We start from the raw sequence: 18,840 nt of genomic DNA on the forward strand, positions 1-18,840 counted from the left end.
TATGAGGGTATAAACAACAAACTAATCAAAACACTTAAAAGAAACAACAGCAATCAATTTCAGTCTCGTCTGAAGGATGTTCTAAACAGTATATACATTTTAAATCCACAAATACTTGGATTAAAGCACAAATTTACTCTCAAAAGGAAGTTCATTCTGTTTTAAAGCTACCCCCCCCCCCCCCCAAGCTGATCATTGGAGAAGTTTTCCTAATTTTTTGCCCTGCCTCCATTTCACACTGGACCAGAATGCAATGTCACTGGTCTGCAGCATCTCCGGATACCTGCATCCAGCAGGCTGCAAGATCAGCACACAGAGTATAGGAGGAAGACGAGGGACATCATCAGAACTACTGTAGTTGTCTGCACTAAGAGGCAGCCAGTTGGGAGAGTCAAGATGGCGGCATGGGCCCCTCTTTATTGCACCAGGACAGTGGATCACAGCAGAGGGTATGGGTTTTGAACACAAAACTACAGGCAAGGTAAGAAAGGGGAACATGCAGAGGAGGGGAGGGGGTGGGTGGAGTTAAGTAGCACTTTGAGAAAGATTTTCATCTTACTGCAAAAATCACTGAGTATATTATAGGACACAAGAAGAGTATGCAGGTACATTGGGTTATGCTGATGCCTCAAGACATTGGACACTGGTACAACAAAGCTGTAAGGTCAGCCCAGCAAAACCACTTCTTCCAAAAAGGACATACCCGTACCTCCTATGGTTGTAGTGGTTATACCAGGGCCATGGCTGCAGCTGTAGTCATGATACTGAGTATTTCTTTATTTTTTTCTGCCACCAATGCTCTTCAATTTAAAAGCAATCCTAGTGGTTAAAAAAAAAAAAAAAAAAAAAAAAACACTAGATCACTTTTACATGCGGCAGAAGGGGCTCCAGCTGCCTTCCCAGGCTCTCCTGTCCCACTGGGGAGTCCAGGACTGACACAGGTGGTTCCGTAACGCCCCCGACCATCTCTAAGGTCTAAAACCGGAAGGGACGATTATTTTGTCACTTCTGGTATTGATCTTATGTAAACCGGTTGTTCTCAGCCCGTAAAAGCATCTGAACAAACTGATCTCAGTTTGATCAGATGCTTTATGGGTGGAGGAGAGATCTGGGGTCTAATAGACCAAAAATGTCTCAGTAAAGAGTACCTGTAAGCCATGCTATCACAAAAGATGAAGTTCATCCATTGTGTTAGCAATAAAATGGGAAAAATGTATTTTTTTAAAAAAAATGTATTCTTTTAAAGCGTCACTGTCCCCCAGTGCTCATGCACAAAGATGAACACATATGTAGGTTGCGCACATGTAAAACTGTGTTCGCACATCACATGTGAGGTATCACTGCAAACGTTATAGTGAGATCAGTACTTCAAGCACCAAGCAACCTGTGTAACTCTAAACTGGTAATCTGTGAAGGTTTATAAAGCACTGCCAAAGGAGATTTTTATGTACCATAATTTGACTCCATTCCATGAGAGCGTGCAATTTTAAAGCTAGACATGTTCGGTATTTACTCACCGCGTTTTATTGTGTTTTGTGAATTAAAATTCATAATTTTTTTTTTTTAATTGTTTGAAAAATTACTGCGCAAATACTATAACAAAAAACTTCCAACACCCACCATTTTATTCTCTAGGCCTTCTACTCAAATACATGTTTGGAGTTTTAAGTAGTTCTATAGCAAAAAAAAATTAAAAATAAAGTTGGGGGAGGGGCTATTCAGTCTGTCTTCAACCCCTGTTTACAGCACAGTCCCCTTCACAGCCCCCCCTTTACGTTAATGTAACAGGGACTGCTCTTTAACCACTTTACCACCGGAGGATTTTGCTGTCCTACGTCCAGGCCACTTTTTGCAATTCGGCACGGTGCGACTAACTGACAATTGCGCGGTCATGCAACGCCGTACCCAAACAAAATTTACGTCCTTTTTTTCCCACAAACAGAGCTTTCTTTTTGGTGGCATTTGATCACCTGTGCGATTTTCATTTTTTGTGATATTAATAAAAAAAAAGCGACAATTTTGAAAAAACAAAATTTTTCTACTTTGACAGTTAAAAAATATCCAAAATATTCAATTTTTGTCATATATTTAGGCTAAAATATATTTAGCTACATGTCTAACGAAAAAATTCTCAATGAGCGTATTTTTAACCGCTTTAAGACCGAAAGATTTTACCCCATTCCTGACCAGGCAATATTTTGCGATTCGGCACTGCGTTATTTTAACGGACATTTGCGCGGTCGTGCGACGCTGTACCCAATTTTTTTCCCCACAAATAGAGCTTTCTTTTGGTGGTATTTGATCACCTGTGAAATTATTACTTTTTGCGCTACAAACAAAAAAAAAAAAAAAAGCGACAATTTTGAAAAAAACAACAATATTTTTCACATTCTTTTATATGAAATTCTCCCCCCCCCCCCCCCACAAAAAAAGTAAAAATCAAAATTTTTTTTAACATTTTAGGCCAATTTGTTTTCTGCTACATATTTTTGATAAAAAAAAAAAAAAAAAACCCAATAAGCGTATTTTGATTGGTTTACGCAAAAGTTATCGCAGCTACTAACTACGGGAAATTTATGTCATTTTTATTTTTTTTTTTTCACTAGCATTGGCGGCGATCTGCGATTTTTTTTGCGGGACTGCGACATTGCGGCGGACAGATCGGACCCTTGACTGACATTTTTGACACTTTTGGGGGTACCAGTGACATTACTACAGTAATCAGTGCTATAAATATGCACTGTTACTATAAAAAATGACACTGGCAGGGAAGGGGTTAACTTTTATTGGTGATCAAGGGGTTAATGTATGCCTGGTGCTTACTAACGTGTGTGGGGAGAGGGGACTGTGTGACACAGGCACAGATCGCAGATTCAGCTATGCTGAACCCTGCAATCTGACCCTGCCTGTCACTTAGGAGATCCGCTGTTTTCAGTCACAGCGGGAGTCGGGCCAGGGGAGGAGCAGCGGTGATCACCGCCGCTCTTCCCCGATCGTCGGGGATCGAGTGTGGAGATCCGCCCGCTTGTGTAAACAAAGCTGGCGGATCTCCACACTCGATCCCCGACGATCGGGTTAGAGCGGCGGTGATCACCGCAGCTCCTCCCCTGGCCCGACTCCCGCTGTGACTGAAAACAGCGGGACTCCTCCCACAAGGGGAGGAGTCCAGCGACATAGGTCCACGTCGCTGGACGATAACGAGCCACTTTGCCGCAATACGGTCAACGTGACCGGTCGGCAAGTGGTTAAGGGGGGGGGGGGGTACTGTAATGTAAAGGGGACAGCACTGATCACAGTGCTGTTCCCTTTATATTACAGTGCTCCTAGCAATCACAGCCTCCTCCATCACAGTGCCCCTGCGGTCTGCCCCCCTCCCCTTTCCGCTCTAATATTACACTTCTTATTCCAATCTCTCCCTCCCCTGCACAGGACTCCTACCTTTGGCAGGGCAGAGACTGTGATCACTCCATGTGTCCTCTCTTGGCTCCCCCCAGCCGATGAGGTCACACTATAAAAAGGGCAGAGGTAGAGCTTTCCATTCTGATCTACAGCTCCTCCTGCCCCCTGCCCCACTGATTGGATGACATTGTCGGCTGGATGGCCAGAGGAGCTGGGAGAGGATGCACAGGCATGGCCGAACAGCAGGTGGTGAACAGCAATCGCAGTGTGATAGCTCTGTGCAGACAGACCACGGTCACCGCTCATATCCTGCTGTGTGGCCCGATCAACTGGCTGCGGACCGGCATCAGTCCGGGGGGTTGGTGACCCCAATTCTAAAGTAGTCGTGAAAAGGAATATGGTAAAGCAAAAAACTGGATTTTTGACTTACCGTAAAATCCTTTTCTCTGAAGTTCATTGACCGATGTAGCTCTATATTCTTCTTTACTATTGGGTTATGCTGCCCCCCTACAGGAGTAGGACACTAGGCAGGAAAAATCATTACTACGCCTATGGGGCAGTCCCCGGGGGTATACACCCACTCACTCTGCTATAGGCATTCGGTTTTGTTGCAAGTAGTGTCAGAAGAAAATAACCCCAACCCAACTCAGAGGGGCGGGTGCTGGGTCTGTCAATGAACTTCAGAGAAAAGGATTTTACGGTAAGTCAAAAATCAAGTTCTCTCTATCGTTCATTGACAAGACGCAGCTCCATATTCTTCTTTACCATTGGGACGCCCCAAAGCAGTATTGAACACAAAGGGTGGGAAAATAACGCAGAAAAGTACGCAATTCCCAAAGACTAAAACTTAGCCAACCAGGTAACATGGAGATCAACCAGGAACAACTGGAGCTCACCTAGAAACAATATACACCCTCAAAGAGAATAAATGCTCTCTTAAACAGCAGCCTGCAAAATCTTGCGGCTAAAAGAAAGCATCAGAAGATGCCAACACATCTACTTTGTAGAATATAGTGAACGGGTGCACAGACGAACAAGTTGTCGCCTTGCAAACTTGTATTACTGTCGCCTGATGGCGAAAACCCAAGAAGCACTCAGCGCCCTAGTAGAATGTGCCTTCACAGGGAAAGGTGGAACCTGACCCTTCAGTGAATAAGCCTGTACCACCGTCTGCCAGATCCATCTGAATATAGATGCAGCAGACACAGTCAATACCTTCCGAGGGCCTTCAAGAACGACAAAAAGAGCCCGATTTCCTGAAATTTTCAGTAGCCGCCAGGTAAACTCTAATTGCCCGAACCACATCCAAAGAATGCAAAGCAATTTCTTTAGGATGCTTGGGCTTAGGACAAAGTGAAGGCAGCACAATATCTTCATTCAAATGGAAATCAGAGACCACATTAGGAAGAAAAGACTTGGTCAAAGTACCACTTTATCTCTGTGGATCACCAGATGGGGTGAACGGCAAGGACAGCGCCGCCAATTCAGACACATGGCACGTGGGTGGCTGGCTAGCACAGGGCCCACGGGGGTGTGGGTGGGTGTATGGCTATGATATACTCCCGCGAGACTAGTCTCAACTCCAGACGAGGCTGTCCAAAGCGAGAGAGGCGGCCTAAGAAGGCAGAATGACATCAATAGCGGCCAGTCCCACTTAAAAAGATGAGGCCTATAATTTTCATCATAGGTATACTTCAACTAGGAGTGACAAAATGAGAGAAAAAAATCCAGAAAATAACATTGTCTGATTTTTAAAGAATGTATTTGCAAATTATGGTGTAAAATAAGTATTTGGCCAATAAAAGGTTTATCTCAATACTTTTTTATATACCCTTTGTTGGCAATGACAGAGGTCAAACGTTTTCTGTAAATCTTCACAAGGTTTCCATACACTATTTACTGGTATTTTGGCCCATTCCTGCATGCAGTTCTCCTCTAGAGCAGTGATGCTTTGGGGCTGTCGCTGGGAAACACGGACTTTCAACTCCCTCCAAAGGTTTTCTATGGGGTTGAGATCTGGAGACTGGCTAGGCCACTCCAGGACCTTGAAATGCTTCTTATTAAGCCACTCCTTCGTTGCCCGGGACGGTGTGTTTGGGATCATTGTCATGCTGAAAGACCCAGCCACGTTTCATCTTCAATGCTCTTGCTGATGGAAAGAGGTTTTCACTCAAAATCTCACGATACATGGCCCCACTCATTCTTTCCTTTGCACGGATCAGTCGTCCTGGTCCCTTTGCAGAAAAAAAGCCCCAAAGCATGTTTACACCCCCATGCTTCACAGTAGGTATGGTGTTCTTTGGATGCAACTCCGCATTCTTTCTCCTCCAAACATGACGAGTTGAGTTTTTAACAAAAAGTTCTACCTTTGGTTTCATCTGACCATATGACATTCTCCCAATCCTCTTCTGGATCAACCAAATGCTCTCTAGCAAACTTCAGACGGGCCCGGACATGTACTGGCACTGCAGGATTTGAGTCCCTGGCGGGTTACTGTGTTACTGATGGTAGAAAAAAAAAAAAACTTGAAGGAAGGTCTAACTGGGTTTAGTAAAGCAATGTCTCTGAAAGTTTCCGCAGTGTGGACAGTCAAACCCTGGCTTTGTACCATATACACAAAAAACTGTTCTGGAAAGCCCAGCAAGGAAAGAAAGCCTTTTGGGGTGAACTGCTAAAGACACAGAGGAATATAATACAAAAATTGTATTTGTATAAAGTAGTGCATCAAATAACACCGTAAATCGGGTGTAGTTCAATTAGATAAATGGAGTGTATTGATAAAAGTGCAAATCATAAAGAAAATGGTAAAGTACTGATAAACTTGCAAAACAAAACAAAACCCAAACATGGATAATGGATAGCTAAAATTAGTCAGGTAACAGGAGGTGGCACTGTCAGAAAATGACACATGGCGAGTTGCGTGGTGACCAACCTTGTATAATGGTATGTGGTGTGGTGCTAAAAGGGAATAGATGAGATTCCCTTTCCCCTGAAAATGTGAGCAGGATAAATTGGGCAGCACCGTTCCAGGATAACCCGCTGTTCTACTGAATTGTATACAAGTACCCCTTTATAGTGGATGGTAAATATCCAAAGAATGTCTTTATGGAAGTCTATTGGGGAAGCAGGGAAGAGAGAATCCAAATGCTGAGACAGGTTAAAAAGTGCATAATTATGTAAATCCTTTTGCAGTTGGGGTAATCTGTACCCGATTCTTTGCTGTGTTCCTTTGTGTTCGTGCTGTCGAAGCAAGATGCTTCCATGTATTCCATGTACGTGCAGGCTGAGTATTCTTGGGTCCTGGAATAGTGTGTGTTGAATAAGTGTACGGCAGTCTATAAAGGCAGTGCGCTGCTGTCTTGTAAGCCACTGATTACCGTCCAGGGTCGCTGTGTTGTGGGGACTTCCTGGTTAGCCTGCGTTGGTGAGTGACGTCAACGCGTTTCTGATCGCTAATGCATAGCTTCGTTTGAACGTCGCAAAGCTTATCTTGCTATCCTTTTAACTGATCCGGGACCGTACGGCAGCTTTCTGATTTGTTGATTTAAACAGACTGTCATTACTATTACATATTGTATGGTGTTCTGTGCATAATACAGTTTCTATGCAGTTATATATAGTAAACGCCATGGCCTTGTTATTTAGGAGCTGAGAATTGCGTACTGGTTAAAAAGTGATTGTTACTACATAGATACATTGTGAAACTAATATTACACTACCTGGAAGTCACATAAGGAATGCTTAGGAGTAATTCATACCTGTAAGTATCATCATTCATCACATAGCTGGAGAATTACAAATTCCAGTGGAAATAACGGAATTTTTGTAAAATCTTACCTGTAAAATTCCTTTCTCTGAGTCCTCCGACAGTCGCCGCCTCTTCATATTCGTCACATATGGGGTATTAGACTTTGCTCCGAAGGAGTAGCTAGGCAACAGAATATGTTAACATTAAAGCTTTTAACATATCCCACCCTCAAGGGGTGGTCCCCTCAGTCAATACCCTCCTACTTCCTGCAACCATATCTCAGTTTAAGTGGAATAGCAGTAGAGTATACAACCAAACCCCAAAAGAGGGGCGGGGGCGGCGACTGTCGGAGGACTCAGAGAAAGGAATTTTACAGGTAAGATTTTACAAAAATTCAGTTTTCTCTTACGTCCTCCGACAGTCGCCGCCTCTTCATATTCGTCACATATGGGGACGTCCCAAAGCAGTGCAAACATGAGGGGTGGGAAACGCATCCGCGCCGAAAAGGCAACGCAGTCTCCGCATCAAAGAAAGGAACCTTACCAAAGGAAGGAAACCAGCTGGGCAACAGAAAAAAACAAGTGCTCAACAGGAGCAACAACCCAGGAAAAGACAAAAAACCAGGGGATACAAAACTTATCCCAACAGCCAGAGGTCCCCAACCAGGGACCCTAGGGAATTGCCGCACTAAGAACCTTGCGGCCAAAGGAAGCATCCGCCGATGCCTGACCATCTACTTTGTAGAATCTTGTGAACGTGTGTACGGTCGACCAGGTCGCCGCCTTACACACCTGGGCTACAGAAGCCCCATGACGACAGGCCCAAGACGTACTCAGAGATCTAGTAGAGTGCGCCTTCACAGGCACAGGGGGAACCTTCCCCTGCAAGCATAGGCCTGTTCAATGGTCTGCCTGATCCATTTGGCGATGGTAGAGGCCGAAGCCGCCATGCCCTTCCGAGGACCCTCTGGAAGAACAAACAAGGAGTCCGTCTTTCGAAAAGACTCAGTCGATTTAAGGTAAACCCTTATCGCCCGAACAACATCCAGAGAATGCAATCTCACCTCCTTTGGATGTTTAGGCTTCGCGCACAGCGAAGGTAAGACAATATCCTCATTAAGATGGAATTCCGAAACTCGTTTCGGAAGAAAAGAAGGATTAGGTCGCAAGACCACCTTATCCAAATGAACAACCAGGTACGGAGACATGCAGGACAAAGCTGCCAGCTCCGACACTCTGCGAGCCGAAGTGATCGCCACCAAAAAGGCGACCTTTTTGGACAACATAGACAACGAGATCTCCCTGATCTGTTCAAAAGGAGCACGTTGCAACACAGACAGAACGAGATTCAAGTCCCAAGGGGGCAAAGGATCCCTCCTAGGAGGAACCAGATGCCGCACACCCTGAACAAAAGTGCCAACCAAGGAGTTGGAAGCCACGGGACGTTGAAACAGAACGGCCAGTGCAGACACCTGACCCTTTATCGTAGCCAGCGCCAAACGCTGATCAACACCCGTTTGAAGGAAAGACAGCACACGGGAAACCGAGTACGTGCGGGGTGAAAACCCCCTAGACTCACACCAGGCAAAATAGGCCTTCCAAGTACGGTAATAAACCTTCCCCGAGGAAGACTTCCTCGCGTTGATCAAAGTATGAACGACCTCTGGAGAGAGACCCTTCTCCTTCAGGACCTCGGTCTCAACAGCCAGGCCGTCAAAGCCAGCGACTGTAAAGCAGGATGGTATATCGGTCCTTGAGACAGTAGATCGTCTCGAAGAGGCAGACGCCCCGGGCGTCGACCGCCAGATTCACGAGGTCTGCGTACCAGGACCGGCGAGGCCAGTCCGGTGCCACAAGAATCACCGTGCTGCGTTCCGAGTGTAACCTGCGAAGGAACCTGGACAGCAACTGAATCGGTGGAAACGCGTACATCAGCCTGTACTGATGCCACGGGGCCACTAACGCGTCCGACGCGTCTGCCCGAGGGTCGCGCGTCCTTGCCACGAACCTCTTCACCTTGTTGTTGAGACGAGACGCGAACAGGTCCACATCTGGAAGACCCCACTTCGCGCACAACATCTGGAAGACAGCCGGGTGGAGAGACCATTCCCCCTGATCCAGGGTCTGGCGACTCAGATAGTCCGCCTGCCAGTTCTCCACCCCCGGAATGTGAACCGCCGTTATCGCCGGGACATGAGTCTCGGCCCAAGACAGAATGTCGGCCACTTCTCGAGCCGCTCGGGCACTCCTGGTGCCCCCTTGGTGGTTGATGTAGGCCACCGCCGTGGCATTGTCCGTCTGCACCCGAACCGGGCAGCCCTGCAGCCGGTCCGTCCAGCGATGAAGACAGACTTATCGCACGCAATTCCAGAATGTTGATCGGAAGGGAAGACTCCCCCTCCGACCAAGTTCCCTGGGCGGATAGAACGCCCAGAACACCACCCCAGCCCGACAGGCTGGCATCCGTGGTGATCACCGTCCACGAGACAGGACGAAACGACTTGCCCCCGGACACCAACGGGGACTGGAGCCACCACAGAAGGTTTCTTCTGGTGCGATGACTCAACGAGATTTGAAGATCCAGAGATTGAGGTCGCCCGTCCCACCTGGACAGGATCTCCGCTTGGAGACCCCGAGTGTGAAACTGGGCGAAGGGAATCGCCTCGAAGGCCGAGACCATCAATCCCAGACATCTCATGCACTTCCGCAGAGACGAGTGCGGAACGTCCCTGAGGGACCTGACTTCCTCCTGAAGAGTTCTGAGTTTGTCTTCCGGCAGGAAGACCTTCGCCTGCACCGAGTCCAGAATCATTCCCAGGTAGGGAAGACGAACCGACGGACTGTGTCGACTTTGGAAAATTTATCGTCCAACCAAACTCCTGCAGAGTTTGCATCGTGACAGACAGGTCCTTCTCCAGACCCTGGCTGGTCGCAGACCGAACCAGAATGTCGTCCAGATACCCCAGGACAGAAATGCCCTGGGCCCTCAATAATGCCAGAACCGGTGCAAGCACCTTGGTGAATACCCGCGGAGCCGAGGCGAGACCAAAAGGAACTTGCGAACCCGCACAGAGCGGTTCAGAGCCTTCAAGTCCAGAATTGGACAAACCTTGCCCTCCTTTCTGGGCACGGTGAACAGATTGGAATAAAACCCCCGAAATCTGTCCCGATGAGGCACCGGAACCACCACTCCCTGAGCCCTCAGGTCCCGCACCGCCAGGTGCAGGTCCCGCAAACGCTCTGGAGACAGTTGAAGATTTGAGGGAAAAAATCTGCTCTCCGGCCGAGAGAGAAACTCGATCTTGTAACCAGATCGAACGATCTCCTGAACCCATCTGTCCCGCACACGGGCCAACCAGGGCTGAAGAAAACCGAGCAAGCATCCCCCCACCCCAAAACTGGGTGAGGGCGCCCCTTCAGGCCGAACTGTTATGGGCTGCAGATCCGGATTGGCCGGACTTCTGTTTCCCAGACCAGGGCTTCTTCTGAGAGCCTTGACCTTTGAACGGCTTGCCCTTGTAGTGCGGCCGAAAGGCACGAAAGGACCCCTGAGGGGGCCGAAAATTAGCATGCTTCTTCCCAGAAGCCCCCTTAGCCTTGGGGAAATGGGGCAAGAGAGTGCTCTTACCCCCGGTGATCCCCTTAATCAACACATCCAAGGACTCCCCAAAAAGGGGAGACCCATCATAAGGCAGATTGGCTAAGGTCTTACGTGAAGATTGGTCCACCGACCAACATTTTAACCAAACCAGGCGGCGAGACAACACCGCCACGCTGTGCACACGTGCAGCCAATGGAACCAGGTCCAGGTCCGCATCACACATACATGACACCCTGGTGGATTTGATCCACCATATCCAGGGTCGCCGGCGAGGCCGAGTCGGCCACTAGGACGCGCCTAAGCATCTGCGTCCAACTTGCGATCGCCTGGGCCGCCATGAGAGAAGCAAACAGAGCTTTAAGCATAGAACCCGTAACAGAATAAGTATGACGGGCAAGAGACTCTAATCTCCTATCCGTGGCATCACGGAACACAGGGGAATCCTCTGCAGGAATCGCAGTGGCCTTGTTTAAAACCGCAATTGCGTGATCCACTGGGGGAGGCACACACCACCTTTCATCAGTGGAAGGCGAGAAAGGATAACGCAGCTTGAACCTACTTGGTACAGCAAAAGGTTTGCGCAGATTGCGCCATTGTTCCTTAACAGCGCGCTGAAAATCATCATTGCAGGGAAAAACCTGCGGCGTCCTGCGTTTTCTCTGCGTCCCATAGGCCGCCAAGGCAGCGGGGGGACACACTTCATCCTGCAAACGCAGTGTTTGCTTTATGGAAGCAATCAATTCATCCATGATTGCAAGCTCTTCAGGCGGGCCAGGGGGAGAATTATCAACCCCCTCAACTTCAGCCTCCACCTCGGACCCCACTAGATCTAGGGAGGAGCGGGACCCCGATAAGGAGGCCCCCGCCATAACAACCCCATCACCTTCACCCTCAGAATCAGAGGAAAGAGCAATTCTGGGTCTTTTAGTAGATTGAGCAGCCACCAGCATCTGCACCTGAGCAGCAAGGCCAGCCACAATAGTGGCTAAATCCCCCCCTGGGGGGGAAACAGCGGTCCCCTGGCTTTCCACCAAGGCGGTAGGAAATTTGCCCTCCTGAGAATCCATTGCCCCTGTAATGCCAGACAATAAAGGGTTAACTGCCCCTTTAAGCAAGCGCGGCAAGCGCAGCCCACCGCACCACACTCAAGCACAATGAGACCCCCACAGGGAATATGCAAACTGAACACAGGCAATGGATAGCAAGAACAGAAGGATAAAACCTGAGGAGACCCTCGCCGCTGCTGCTGCCTCGATCGGTGTTCCTGGAAAGAGGAAGTGATGCTGCCAGGGCGCTCTATGAAAGCCTATGGAGGCTACAAGAAAATGGCCGCCATGCATGTAAAACATGCGGCCGGAGCGAGTGTAGGCAAAATGGCGCCGTTTGGCGCCGAAACCGCCGCTCCACAGTGCAGTAATGCACACGTGACATCCCTGTATAGGAATACATGTCAGATCGCCGCAGCGATCGCTGTATATGCCCAAACATGCCAAAAAAACATGCCCCACAGCACACAGCTTCTCACACTGACCAGGCTGACACAGTGTCACACAGCTCCCCCCCCCCTTGCAGCCCACAGCATGCAGCCGAGAGATAGGGAGACAAGCAGTGTGAATAGAGGCAGGTTACACAGTCCCAGACTGACACCCCCCCAGACAGACAGGTCCCCACATAGATACACTTACCTCTCAATGGCGTGGGGGACCCGCACAGGCGAACAAGCCGCTGCACATGAGGCAGGGAGAGTCGCAATTCAAGACGCACAAAATGGGGGTTAAGAAACCGCACAGCGTCCAGTGAGGTAGCCACCTCACCAATCATCCCTGCACCGAACAGGGATGGGTCGTTCACTGTGCCAGGAGCGTTACCTGGCTGAACGCTCGATGGCAGGCTGGGAAGCCACTGACCCACGACCTGCGACCAGGGGGATCAGCCCGAGACCCAGCCCGCATGATCCTCTTCATCAGAAGAACTAACGCTGACAAAAATAACAGCTAAGTAAAAGTAGAGAGAAAACTCAAACAAAATTTCAAAAAGAAGAAAGAGTCTGGGGCAGAAAGCCCCAGCACAGGAAAAGCCAGCCACTCCTGACAAGCTAGACATTAAAACTGAGATATGGTTGCAGGAAGTAGGAGGGTATTGACTGAGGGGACCACCCCTTGAGGGTGGGATATGTTAAAAGCTTTAATGTTAACATATTCTGTTGCCTAGCTACTCCTTCGGAGCAAAGTCTAATACCCCATATGTGACGAATATGAAGAGGCGGCGACTGTCGGAGGACGTAAGAGAAAGTTATATGCCTTATAAGATGTTTACACGGGGTTTAAATAAGCAAATACCATGACAGGAGAATAGTATTATTACCTTGGATATGGAATTTAATTTTAAATTCAAAACCCATTAATTGGAAAGTGTAACATGTCATCCAAGAAACAATATACTGCGACTGTGTGTTATGGACATTTTGTCATTTAATATATACACACACACAGACTTACTGACCAAACATACAGAAAGAGGTGTTTATTGGAATGTTGAAAATGGCTCATTGGAGTTTAGTAGTAGAGGAAAGGGAGATTCAAAAAAAGGGGGGAGGTTTACACTCGACTTTGAGGGGGGTTCTCGGGGGGGGGGGGGGGGGGGGGGGGAGTACAGTATTCCAGTGTACGTTCCGTTAGGATTACTCATTTTTTATGCATTTCTTGTTGTTGAGAATTTATGGGTTTAAAAAGACCTGTAGGTTCAATTCTAAGTTCAACCCTTGTGGTGCAAGAGATTTTAGCAAATAGATCCACCACTTTTCTTTCTGAAGAAGTATCCGGTTAAAGTCTCCTCTTCTTGTGGATAATTGCAGTCTGTAGATGCCTTTGATCTTCATTCCTCTGAGGTCAATGTTGTGGAATTCCGTGAAATGTACTGCCAGGGGTATTTCGGGATCTTTCTTCTGGATCTCTCTCATGTGTTCCCCGATCTGTACCCATAGTTGTCGTTTGTTTTTCCAATATACATTTTCTTAAGGCATTGACAAAAGTCAGCTGTGTCTCAGGGGGCCGTATAAAACTAAAGGACGGGCCGCAACTGGCCCGCGGGCCGGACTTTGGACATGACTGACATAGGGGCACATTTGGCATTTCCCACAAGAGAACATACTAAACTCCAATGAGCTATTTTCTCCATTCCAATAAACACCTCTCTCTGTATGTTTGGTCAGTATGTGTATGTGCGTATATATAAACAGTAAATGACAAAATATCCATAACACAGTATATTGTTTCTTGGATGACATATTACGCTTTCCAATTAATGGGTTTTGAATTTAAAATTAAATTCCATTTCAAAGTTAATAATACTAATCTCTTGTCATTGTATTTGCTTATTTAAACCCTGTGTAAATATCTTAGGCATATAACTCTTTCCACTGGAATTTGTAATTTTACCCAGTAAGCAATTCTCAGCTCCTAAACAACAAGGCCATGGCGTTTACTATATATAACTCTGCATAGAAACTGTATTACTCACAGAGCACCATACAATATGCAATAGTAATGACAGCCTGTTTAAATCAACAAATCAGAAAGCTGTCGTACCATCCCGGATTAGTTAAAAGGCTAGCAAGATAAGCTTTGTGACGTCCAGACGAAGCTATGCAATAGCAATGCGAAACGCGTTGACGTCACTCGCCAGCGGACGCCAACCAGGAAGTCCCCACAACACAGCGAGCATGGACGGAAACCCGTTGCTTACGAGTCAGCAGCGCACTGCCTCTATAGAATGCCGTACACTTATTCAACAGACACACTATTCCAGGACCCAAGAATACTCCCTTCACAGCCTGCATGTACATGGAATACAGGGAAGCACCTTGGAAGATCAAGCAGGGGTGATCCATCCAATCCATCCATGCTTTTCACAAGACAGCTTGGACAGCACGAACACAAAGGAACGCAGCAAAGAATTAGTTACTGATTACCCCATCTGCGAAAGGAATTACATAATTATGCACTTTTCAACCTGTCTCAGCATTTGGATTCCCTCTTCCCTGCTTCCCCAATAGACTTCCATAAAGACATTCGTTGGATATTTGCCATCCACTATAAAGGGGTACTTGTATACAATTCAGTAGAACAGCGGGTTATCCTGGAACTGTGCTACCCAATTTACTATCCTGCTCGTATTATCAGGGGACAGGCACTCTCATCTATTCCCTTTAAGCACCACCTACCATTATCCAAGGTTGGTCACCATGGCAACTCGCCAAGTGGTATTTTCTGACAGTGCCACCTCCTGTTACCGGATTAATTTAGCCATCTATTATTCATGTTTGGTTTTTGTTTTGCAAGTTTATCACTACATTGTTAGCATTTTCTTGATGATTTGCACTTTTATCACACTGCATTTTTCTAATTGAACTACACCGAATTACGGTGTTATTTGATACACTTTACACAAATAAACATAATTTTTGTATTATATTCCTTTGTCTTTATCTGTTCACCCCAAAAGGCTTTCTTTCCTTGCTGGGCTTTCCAGAACAGTTTTTGTGTTACTGATAGTAGCCTTTGTTACTTTGGTCCCAGCTCTCTGCAGGTTATTCACTAGGTCCCCCCGTGTGGTTCTGGGGTTTTTTTTTTTCTTCTCACCATTCTTATGATCATTTTGACCCCATGGGGTGAGATCTTGCGTGGAGCCCTAAAACGAAGGAGAATACCAGTGGTCTTGTATGTATTCCATTTTCTAATAATTGCTCCCACAGTTGATTTCTTCACACCAAGCTGCTTGGCTATTGCAGATTCAGTCTTCCCAGCCTGGTGAAGGTCTACAATTTTGTTTCTGGTGTCCAACAGCTCTTTGGTTTTGGCCATAGTGGAGTTTTGAGTGTGACTGTTTGAGGTTGTGGACAGGTGTCTTTAATACTGATAACAAGTTCAAACAGGTGCCATTAATACAGGTAACGAGTGGAGGACAGAGGAGCCTCTTAAAGAAGTTACAGGTCAGTGAAAGCCAGAAATCTTGCTTGTTTGTAGGTGACCAATACGTATTTTACAGAGGAATTTACCAATTCCTTCAGAAATCCTACAATGTGATTTCCTGGATTCTTACCCCCCCCCCCCCCCCCCGTTCTGTTTCTCATAGTTGAAATGTACCTATGGTGAAAATTACAGGCCTCTCTCTCATCTTTTTAAGTGGAGAACTTGCTGACTAAATACTTTTTTGCCCAACTGTGTGTGTGTGTGTATATATATTATATTATATATATATATATATATATATATATATATATATATACACACACACACACACACACACACACACACATTTATATTTGAGGGTTCCAAGTCATTTTCTAGCAGTCGCCGCCCACTCATACAGTCTTCACTTATGGGTATTGACGTCTTATCCACAGGAGTAAGCTAGGCAGAAGATAGTTAAAAACACAAAAAACTTTGAATAGACACACCTACAGGGGGCTGTCCCTCTGGTCCAATACCCCCGGCTAGCCTCATTCCCAATTCAGTTTTGTAGCAAGCAGTAGATAGTCCATGAACCCCAAAAGAGGGGTGGGGGCGGCGACTGTCAGAGGACTCAGAGAAAGGAATTTTACGGTAAGATTTTACAAAAATTCAGTTTTCTCTTACGTCCTCTGACAGTCGCCGCCCACTCATACAGTCTTCACTTATGGGAAGTCCCAAAGCAGTGTAGACATGAGGGGTGGGAAACGCAACCGTCTCAAGGTAACAAAGCACCCAAGGTCAGATAAAAGAACCTTATCTGAACCAGAAAGGTAACCCACTGGGTAACAGGAAAGCTCAACAGAAGCAAACAAACCCAGGAAGGTAAAATAACCAAGGGGGAAAAAGCCTCCACAGGAGGGGACAGGCTAAAAACGTCATGTCTCCCCCAAAGTACTGCCGCACTAAGAACTTTGCGGCCGGAGGAGGCATCTGCCGATGCCGAAACAACAAGTTTGTAAACTTTGTAAAGGTGTGCAGTGACGACCAGGTCGCCGCTTTGCACACCCGGGACACCGAAGCCTGATGGTGAAAGGCCCAAGACGCACCCCCCGCTCAGAAGAGTGCGCCGTGACAGGGAAGAGCGGAACCCGTTCCCTAGCGAATAAGCCTGTACAATCGTCAGTCTGAACCAGACAGGAATGGTTGCCGCAGATGCAGCCATACCCTTCCGAGGCGGCCCTCAGGAAGGACAAAAAGAGAATCCGACTTTCTGAAGGATTCAGTAGACAGGTAACCCTGATCTCCCTGACAACATCCAAGGAATGCAAGGCAAACTGCGTAGGATATGCACACAGCGAAATCAAAACAATGTCCTCATGGAGATGGATTTTAGACACCACCTTCGGAAAGAAGGATTGATGAGGTCGCAAGACCACCTTATCCCTATGAACCACCAGATAGGGGGAGTGGCAAGATAGGACCGCCAACTCCGATACTCCGCGAGCAGATGTGATCGCCACCAGAAAGGCGACTTTCAGTGACAGTGCAGGCAGAGGAATCTCCCGGATGTTCTCAAAGGGAGGACGTTGCAAAACGGACAGAACCAAATTCAAGTCCCAAGGGGTTAAGGGCGCCCTCCGAGGGGGGGCCAGATGACGCACCCCTTGAATAAAGGTGCAGATCAAGGAATTTGGCGCCAAGCGGCGCTGGAAAAGAATGGCCAGCGCAGATAACTGACCCTCAAAAGTGGTCAGTGCAAGACGTAGGTCCACACCGGATTGTAGGAAGGCCAACACCCTCTCCACTGAAAAGTAGTGAGGAATGGAAACCCTGCAAGTCGCACCAGGCGAATCAAGCCTTCCAGGTACGATAATAAATCTTACCGGAGGAGGCCTTCCGAGCTCTAAGCAAGGTAGGAGTGACCTCCGATGAGAGACCCCGATCTCTCAAGATCTGGCTTTTAACAGCCACGCCGTCAAAGCCAGAGACTGTAAAGCAGGATGGAAGAACAGCACCTGAGACAACAGATCATCTCGTAAGGGGAGCCGCCAGGTAGGCTCGACGACCATTTGCATGACGTCCGCGTATCAAGACCGGCGCGGCCAGTCCGGGCCCCCAGGACCACCAACCTCGGTTCCGAGACCAACCTGCGAAGGAACCGTGACAACTGGATCGGTGGAGGAAGGCATAAATCAGGCGATACTGATTCCAAGGCACCACCAGCGCGTCCGAGGCAGCTGCCAAAGGATCGCGTGTTCTTGCCACGAGCCTTCCCACCTTGTTGTTTAGAGGAGGCACGCCATTGCGCACACAGCATCTGAAACACCTCTGGGTGTAGGGACCATTCCCCCTGGTCTGGCGACTCCGATAGTCGGCCTGCCAGTGTTCCATAACCGGAATGTGAACTGCCGAAATTGCCGAGACCCGCGTCTCGGCCCAAGGCAAAATCTCGGCCACTTCCTTGGCCGCCCAGGCACTCCTGGTGCCCCTTTGGTGATGTACGCCACCGCAGTGGTGTTGTCCACCTGCACCCACACAGGGTGGCCCTGAAGACGATCCCACCAACGGAGCAAGAGTCTGATCGTTCTCAGTTTCAAGGCATGTATCGGTAGGGAGGATTCCTCCTTCAACCAAGTGCCCTTGGCAGACAATTTTGCCCAAAACGCCACCCCAGCCCGACAGGCTGGCGTCCGTGGTGAGCACCTTCCATAACAACGGCCGTAAGGATTTCCCTTCCGTCAGAGCCGGAGACTGAAGCTTCCACAGAAGGTCCACTCTGACCCAGGGACTCAAAGATATCCTCCTGCTCAAGGACTGAGGATGCCTGTCCCACCTGGCTAGGATCTCCGCTTGCAGAGATCGCATGTGGAACAGTGCAAACGGCATCGCCTCGAAGGCTGACACCATCATCCTAGGGACCGCATGCAGGTCCTGAGTGATGAGGATTTGTTGTCCCTGAGGGACCTGACCTCGTTCAGCAGTCCGGAGCCTGTCCTCCGGCAGGAAAACTCTTGCATGGGTGGAGTCCAGGACCATTCCCAGAGAAGGGAGATGAACAGAAGGGAGCAATGTCGACTTCTGAAAGTTGAAGGCCCACCGGAAATGCAACAGAGTTGAACTGGAACTCGACCTTAACAGGAG

The 18,840-nt window shown here is 47.9% G+C and overlaps 1 protein-coding gene across 3 annotated transcripts in view; it reads right to left on the reverse strand.

Annotated features, from left to right (window-relative positions):
• The window catches only part of ELAVL2 (ELAV like RNA binding protein 2), a 346,424-nt gene that overhangs the window by 92,456 nt on the left and 235,128 nt on the right, over positions 1 to 18,840 (reverse strand). The window lies entirely within an intron of this gene.

This window comes from Pelophylax lessonae (assembly GCF_965119305.1).
Source record: "Pelophylax lessonae genome assembly, chromosome: 1".
Lineage (NCBI taxonomy): Eukaryota > Metazoa > Chordata > Amphibia > Anura > Ranidae > Pelophylax > Pelophylax lessonae.